An 8,266-nucleotide genomic window follows, 5' to 3' on the forward strand; every position below is an offset into this window, starting at 1 on the left:
AAACTCCCCCCCCCCCCCCCCGCCCACACACACACACACACGTAACCGTGGCAACTCACATTGCTCTGTTTAATTATTAATTACTTATTAATTAAGTTTAATTAAATCTTTTAGTTACTGGATTATGTTTGCTAGTTATGTTACCATGTTGTTGCTATCTGTTGCTGATATTAGTGTGGAAAAGAATCTAAATAAGTTACTTTTGCAGTGTTTTTATTTTCAGCAAGACACTCCATCTAATGTGTAATCAATGCTTGTTCATAATACTTTCTCACAAATTCCTTTAGAAATGATGATAAAGAAATGTCTTACTATACTCTTAATTGCCAGCTTGAATTTAAGGCTGAATAACTAAATTCCCTGGTTCCTAAGGACAGATGGTCTTGGATTAATCTAAGCTTTCCTCATGTAACCTGAGCTGTGGACGAAATAAGTATTACATACCATCGTTGGAAATGCCGTTAAATGTATAAATATCCTGACCAATAATGTGACAAATTGTTTCCTGTTACCAAATGCTTAACTTAGAACGGTACAACCGTTTGACCATTGAGGTTTGATTGTGGAAAATAGTTGATTATAATACGCGCAAATAGATTTCTTTTCTTTTAGACATTAAGTTTAGAAAGGCAGTCCCTCGGGAAACCTGAAACGCCCTCTGGGGAACCACGCCCCAGGCAACAAAAGAGTGACACGCGATGTCGTTCGCGCTCTCTCTGCTCTGCTCTTCCCCTCGTGCCCTGGTCTTCTGCTCTGCTCTCCGGACGCTTCGGCACACGTCCGGCGTGCCTCGCCAGGCAACTCCTAAGAGTCGGCCAGCGCAACAGGCCTTTGTTCACTTGAAGCTACACACACGAAGTGCCGCGACATCGATCTGCCCTTCAGTTTGTTTTATTTTCTTTCTTTCTTTCTTTCTTTCTTTTGTTTTGTTAAACTTATCAGTCCGTTAAGTTACACTGGACTAATTCAGGAACGACCAAGTTCCATTTTAAGCTTTTCAAGCCACGTGGTCTCGCCAGCGGCAACGAAGGAAACCTGAAAACAGCCGAATTGCCAGACGGAGGACGACGTTTTCTTCAGTCAGACACGAAGAACCCCGGAGAATCCCAAGCAAAAAGCCAGGATCGGGCAGCTAGCGTGGGACCCGTGCAAGCCGCAAGCCCTAACAAACATTCTGTGGTCAGATGTCCTGTAATGTTAATATTTCTTTTTAACTCCTAAACTCATACTTACTTTCATTAGTTCTCCTACGCCGTATGAGTCAAATGCTTCCCACAATCGAACCTCCATTCTCATTGTGCAGCCATTGTTTATTTTCCCTGTATTTAACCACCCGTTTATATCGCTTTAGTTAACTTTAGTTATTAATAAATTCACTGTAATCAGGAAACTGTGTGTGTTGCCTATTTCCACATCCCTGCCAAGAGAATTGACCCTTTAGATATGAGACTGACTGATTGATTTAAGATAATTTAGAGATTATTAAACTAACTGATCACTAGTAATAATTGTATAATTATTAAAAGCTACCTAGAGGTCCGGAGACTCTAGGATTATAACAACTCCGGTGGTGCCCTGAAACGAGGAATAATTTTTAGATTTTATGAATTATTAAAATTCTCATAAATCTATTAAAATTCATAACTAATTTAGCCATACTACATCACATAAACTGTCTAATGTTCTTATCCTAGATGGGATAACATCTAAACTGGGATAACATTTGTGAAATGGTGAGCCATGTACAATATATGGACAAAAGTGTGTGGACACATTTGACTTCACAACTTCATGCACACAACGCTTAAGTAAGAATACCTGCCTCTACTTGAAAGGTTGTCTATAAACTGTCAGTACCAGATATTTCAACATGTAGAGTACAGCACTGACATCCACTTAATACTCTGTTTCAGCACAGAAGGAGCAGAGGAATCTGCACAAAACATCAGCCTAATATCTACACGCTGCTGGCTAGTGTTAGCTACCTGTCTACATGGCAGGGACAGACTCAATACAGTAGAATTTGTCGACGACTCTGGCTTCACCTCTTGTAAAAAGAGCTAACCTCATCGACAAACACAAACTGAAAGCTCAGATCAGTGTTTTTTCAGTCTGTCTCTCTCGTAGATGTGACCACTAAATACACTTTGAGATAACCAGAGCCAGCTAGCCACCTGCAGTCGAGACAAACTGCTCATCAGAAACAGAAATTAATACATTCGCTCTCTCTCACTCACACACACACACACACACACACACACACACACACACACACCCTCGGAAAAAAATTTCGACATGCAGACTGGAAGAGGTGGGGATTGAACCACGGACCTTCTGAGAACCCGCTCTACCTCCTGAGCCACAGGAACACATCTTCTGGACATTATCAGAGGTGGAAAGTAACGAATTACAATTACTCATGTTATTGAGTAGCTTTTTACTTATTTTATTATTAATTTTACTTAAGTATGTTTTGTTTAAAGTATTGTACGTCGCTACATTTTCAATCACATCCTTCTCAGCCAGGTAACCAACTCCTTTCACTTTCGCTGTTTGCAGTTTTCTAGTTAAGTAGGCCTATGTAGATTTATCCTTATGGATTTAGGCCTACTATGTTTTAAGGAGTGTGTTCACACTGATTTAAGCTAATAAAAATTTGTGAAAGTTGAAATTATTAAACAGTAATTTGGCAACTGAAAGTGCGGCCCCCACAATGTCTGCTTAGAATAAATGTAGTTGAGAACCCCTGATGTAGAGGTCAGTTAAATAATAGCCTACTTCCATTGGTGGTTAAAAGTAAGTTTTCATAGTTTGCTCCAAATAGCCAAAAAGACATCGGTGCATGTCAGTGTTGGTTGGCATTAGTAGTACTAACTAGTTTAGTAATTAGTAGTATAATAACTAACGCTTATGAAATCACATTAAATTTACCACTTGTTTGAATGTAAATAGGAATATGACTTCATGTTTCCCATTTTCCCAGTTCAGTGCGGCCCACCAGAGTCTAATTTGTTCCGCCACTATTTCCTAATGAAGCGCAAACATTCTCAAACTTCTCATTAGAACATTAAATGTCATTGTTTTTTGCCATTGATTTGTCAAAGTATCTATCTAACTACAAATGAAAGCACCATATAACGTTATTTAGGGAGGTAAAAAAAGTAACTAAGTAACTTAAATTTTAAATGAGCTAATTTTTACTTGAGTAGATTTTTTACTAGATTAGTAACTTTACTTGTACTTAAGTAAAAGTAAGATTACTTTGATGAACTTTTTCTTAAGTAGAATAATACAATGCTCCAAAAAATAAAGGGAACACTAAAATAACACATCCTAGATCTGAATGAATGGGCGGGTCAGTCCATAGCATCAATGCCTTCCTCTTGCAGGAACTGCTGACACACTCCAGCCACATGAGGTCTAGCATTGTCTTGCATTAGGAGGAACCCAGGCCCCCCAAAGAAATGCCACCCCACACCATGCTGGAGGATGTTGCAGGCAGCAGAACGTTCTCCACGGCGTCTCCAGACTCTGTCACATGTGCTCAGTGTGAACCTGCTTTCATCTGTGAAGAGCACAGAGCGCCAGTGGCGAATTTGCCAATCTTGGTGTTCTCTGGCAAATGCCAAACGTCCAGCACGGTGTTGGGCTGTAAGCACAACCCTCACCTGTGGACATCGGGCCCTTATATCACCCTCATGGAGTCTGTGTCTGACCGTTTGAGCAGACACATGCACATTTGTGGCCTGCTGGAGGTCATTTTGCAGGGCTCTGGCAGTGCTCCTCCTGCTCCTCCTGCTCCTCCTTGCACAAAGGTGGAGGTAGCGGTCCTGCTGCTGGGTTGTTGCCCTCCTACAGCCTCCTCCACGTCTCCTGATGTACTGGCCTGTCTCCTGGTAGCGCCTCCATGCTCTGGACACTACACTGACAGACACAGCAAACCTTCTTGCCACAGCTCGCATTGATGTGCCATCCTGAATGAGCTGCACTACCTGAGCCACTTGTGTGGGTTGTAGACTCCGTCTCATGCTACCACTAGAGTGAAAGCACTGCCAGCATTCAAAAGTGACCAAAACATCAGCCAAGAAGCATAGGAACAGAGGTGGTCTGTGGTCACCACCTGCAGAACCACTCCTTTATTGGTCTATTCCATTTGCACAACAGCATGTGAAATTGATTGTCAATCAGTGTTGCTTGCTAAGTGGACAGTTTGATTTTACAGGAGTGTGATTGACTTGGAGTTACATTGTGTTGTTTAAGTGTTCCCGTTATTTTTTTGAGCAGTGTATTTCCACCTCTGGACATTATCTGTAAGTTTTAAAAACATTCTTGGACAAAGAGGTTTGAGCTCACATGAGCAACAACAATATCTTTTGTGTCCTTCTACCATTGCTCTGTACATTTCTTTATGAGAACTTGCTATTGCAATGGGAGAACAACCTTGGAAGAAGCATATATTATGTAGATAGCAAAGTACCTATTGTGGGGACTGTTCTTGCTAGGTTTTGAATCAGCATGACTTTGTATTTATACACTGTCATCCTGGTTCAGTAAGTAGGGCAGTCCACGGGATGTAAACCTCTAGTGTGTTGCATTGTGTACTGTTTATTTCAAAAGCACTTCAAAAATACATGTATTTTTCATCTTTTATATTTCATCTTTCACTTTGTTTTTATTTGAAAAATTTGAGAATGTATGGCATAATTCCTGATATGATGAAATACACAAAAAAACATCACAGCGACATACAATTTATTGGAAGTAATGAAAGTACCTTTTAGTTTTGTACCGTGTGCTTTTGTTGATTTGTGCATGTCAGTGGCCTCAGTAATATTAGTAGTCTTTCAGAATCCTCCAGTTGTCCTCAGTTTATGCTAATAGTACAACAATTTGCAGATTATGTGCAGCTCTAGTGGGCCATGGCATGAGGCCTCACTTCCCTGCCCAACCAGGAGGTCAGCACAACTGTCTTCTATTAACCCATAAACAAAACCCCAGTGGAATCTGAGTGAATAAAGGCATAACAATCTTCTAGCGTAATCTGTGCACATACAACAGCATAGGGGTGGTGATGTAGATGGCACTGCAGGGTTAACAGTGAGTGATGAGGTAAACCGACAGGCCCAGTGATCAACTTGAATTTGATGACAATAGTGTGAACGTTGGGTTGGTGGGTGGTGCCTTTTTAGCTTGCAGTATAGATGTGTCAAGCCAATGCAAGGCAGCAGAAATTACAAAGTTCCAGTTTTTTGTTGCTTTTCACTCCCAGGGACTCCATTCAAGATCTTGTCACACGCATATCACCCACACTGGGTACAAAACCTTTGTGGTAGCAGGTATTTTATGTAGAAAGCCCCAGGAACAGTTGTCAGATTTGTGTTGATGGAACATCTGAACTAACAGGAAGTGAACTAGTGTTAGCCACAGGAAATGATGAATGTGACTTATCAAGATAAAAGTATGCAAGATAAGAAAGTGATGAATGCTGTAAAAGGCCATCAGGTTGGCACATCTGTAACAGTAATTTAGAGCAGCGGGGCACAGTGGGCACAGGTCTAGGAGAGAGGATGAGTCAAATTAGTAGACATGATGATGCGCTCTACAATTCTCAGTGTTCTCTGACAAAAAAAAAACAACCTTCTTAGACATTCATGTATTTGTGTGTATGGATTTTATAGTGACCATCTGTGCAGTTTGAATGCAATATCTGACAAAAGGCTCACTAGGGACGCCTTGTATGCCTTGCAAAAACACTTTTCCAGTATGTAAAATGAGAGTGTAAGCTATACCTCATAAAAGCACAATAAATGCATAAATAGTAATCCATTTTCATTAAAAGCATTCATAAAGGAAATTCTAAATATGCGTGATAATAATGCCTTAAATCAAGCACAATTTACTAAATTAAATGGTTTTTCACAAACAAATATGCAACATTCACCTAGCTGCATGACACATGGTGTTGGAGATTCATCACACTGCAGTTATGAACCAGCAGACTCCCATCATTTTACTTTATCTTCTCTAGCAGTTAGGGATGTCGCATGATGTTTTTACAATGTTAAATGAAACCATTTTATGCATGAGAGAGAGAGATTTAGACATGAAGTGTGTATGCATGCATGTCCACATTCAGATAAAAGGCCCTGTGTATACCTGCATACTGTATGTTGCATTTCCTCAGAGGGCTGTGTGCATCGGTCAGGCTTGAATGCTTGGGTCTGCCAGAGTCAGCAACAGACAATAAGCTGAGGAGGGAAGGCTCCAGGTCTGTCTCCCCGGAGAGCACCTGTGGCTAAGGAGCTTGTTATTGATCTAAGAAGAGGGGAGGGGGCATGAGAGACAAAGGGCAAGCAGGGAAGCACCTCTGTCCTATTCTGCCCTCCAGTGTCCCATCGGACAGAGCTGTGAGTCTTTATCAACTCCACAGTCTGCCCAAGTCAAAATGAAAAACCAACTGTGGATGAGAAGGTCCAAAGTCCCACAAGGACTAAGATTATGTTACTGGAGGTCGAAATGAAACTAATCCAAACACAATATTTTGCCATTCTCGAAAACAAAAGTCGATCAACAGACCATTACCAGCTGTAATTGATTAATCATTAAGGCTTCTCAAATGTGATGTTTTCCTGCTTGTCTGTAATTTAGAATTATATAAAAACAGAGGTCATTATGCTTTTTCCCCTCTCCTTTATTGAATTGTATACCTTTTTTGTGCATGTAATAGGTTTGCAAAGTGAAAAAGCCCAAAGTCCACCCAAAAGGGAGTTCCCATCTCCCACATAAAACACTGCTCTGCTCTGCCTGAAAACAGCTTGTTTGTAGTCCAGCCCTTTCTACCGCTTTGCTGTGATGTCACAGCAAAATGCAGGTCATCATGCTCGCCTAGCAACTAGTCCGACACGCTCTTAAAAACACTGGTGGGAAAAACACACTGAGCTGCAGCACACAGCTGCTGCAAGGGGAACATATTGGTGATGTGCGGATCGATCCTAAAGTCTCGATATTTCTGATACCAACGTTTCCTGCTCTAGGATCGATATTCGTATAAAAGGATTGACTCAGTAATTTGAAGTGAGTGTGTGTATTATCATAAGTATCTTACTGTCACCAGGACGGTCTAATTATAGGCTACTCAGGTGATAGGAACTACTTTTCCTTCCGCCTGTCAAAGTCATGCTTGTACTACGGCTCTGTGACGGAGCTTCTTTGAAGTGAGCTGCTGCAGCCCTGTACATTTCCCGCGATTGAATACTGACTTTGGCTGACTGTAAAAGCAGTCATGTCTGGCTATATTTTAGCTGTGAAGGTAATAATGACGCTGTGTGTGATGTGTGCAAAGACAGTGAAATACTTTGGCAACACTGCACACTTTGCTAAATATCTGAGATTAAGTCAAAATATAATATGAAGCGGCAGTTCTGAGCAGGATATTTTCATTATAATTAAAGAATATGACAGTAGTTTGATGTCTTCTCATTATGCAGCTATTATTTTGAATTGGTAAGGCTACAGCCTACGCTTTATTTCCCTCAGATACAGAAACGAGAGGGCACATTAAACTAGAAATAAAATATGTAAAAAGTATTGTATCGGCAATACCAGCCTGGGTATTACTTGGTATTCGATCAGATAGGAACTAAGTGGTATCGCACATCACTAGAACATATACAGCTGAACCAAAACCATGTTTACCGGCTTCTCATGACCCGCCCTACTCTGCTTCTGATTGGCTAGTAGTCCTTACCTAGGAACTACGCATGTGCAATGCCCAACAAAGATCTTGTAGAGGTGATATGCATCACTCCATGGCTAAAACGAAGCATTGAATAATAATAATAATAATAATAATAATCCTTATTTGTAGAGCACTTTTCAAAAACAAGTTACAAAGTGCTTTAACAAGTGTAAAGAATAATACAAAAAAAGAGCATGAAAATTTAATATAAAATTAGTAAAATACAATAAAATAAAAGGGATAAAATAAAGTCAAATAAGATCGGGAAAAGCTCTCCTATAAAAGTATGTTTTAAGAAGGGACTTAAGAGTTCACTGACTCAGCCGACCTGATTTCCTCGGGCAGGCTGTTCCAGAGCCTCGGGGCCCTGACAGCAAACGCTCTGTCCCCTTTAGTTTTCAGTCGAGACTCTGGAACAGACAACAGACCTCTGCCCGAGGATCTCAAGGTACGTGCTGGTGCGTATGGGACTAAAAGGTCCGAAATATAACAAGGCGAGAGGCCATGAAGAGCTTTAAAAGTGATCAA

At 40.7% G+C, this 8,266-nt stretch overlaps 1 long non-coding RNA gene across 1 annotated transcript in view; it reads right to left on the reverse strand.

Moving 5' to 3' along the window:
* Positions 1–4,730: 4,730 nt before the first annotated feature.
* LOC123970420 overlaps positions 4,731–8,266 on the reverse strand; it is a 25,081-nt gene continuing 21,545 nt past the window's right edge. Inside the window, exons 2-3 of the long non-coding RNA XR_006824975.1 lie at positions 6,157–6,315; positions 4,731–5,555 (exon numbers count right to left, since the gene is read on the reverse strand). This is a non-coding gene — a long non-coding RNA (uncharacterized LOC123970420). The remainder of the gene's footprint in view (positions 5,556–6,156; positions 6,316–8,266) is intronic.

The sequence above is a fragment of the Micropterus dolomieu genome, linkage group LG04 (genome assembly GCF_021292245.1).
Source record: "Micropterus dolomieu isolate WLL.071019.BEF.003 ecotype Adirondacks linkage group LG04, ASM2129224v1, whole genome shotgun sequence".
Classification (NCBI taxonomy): domain Eukaryota; kingdom Metazoa; phylum Chordata; class Actinopteri; order Centrarchiformes; family Centrarchidae; genus Micropterus; species Micropterus dolomieu.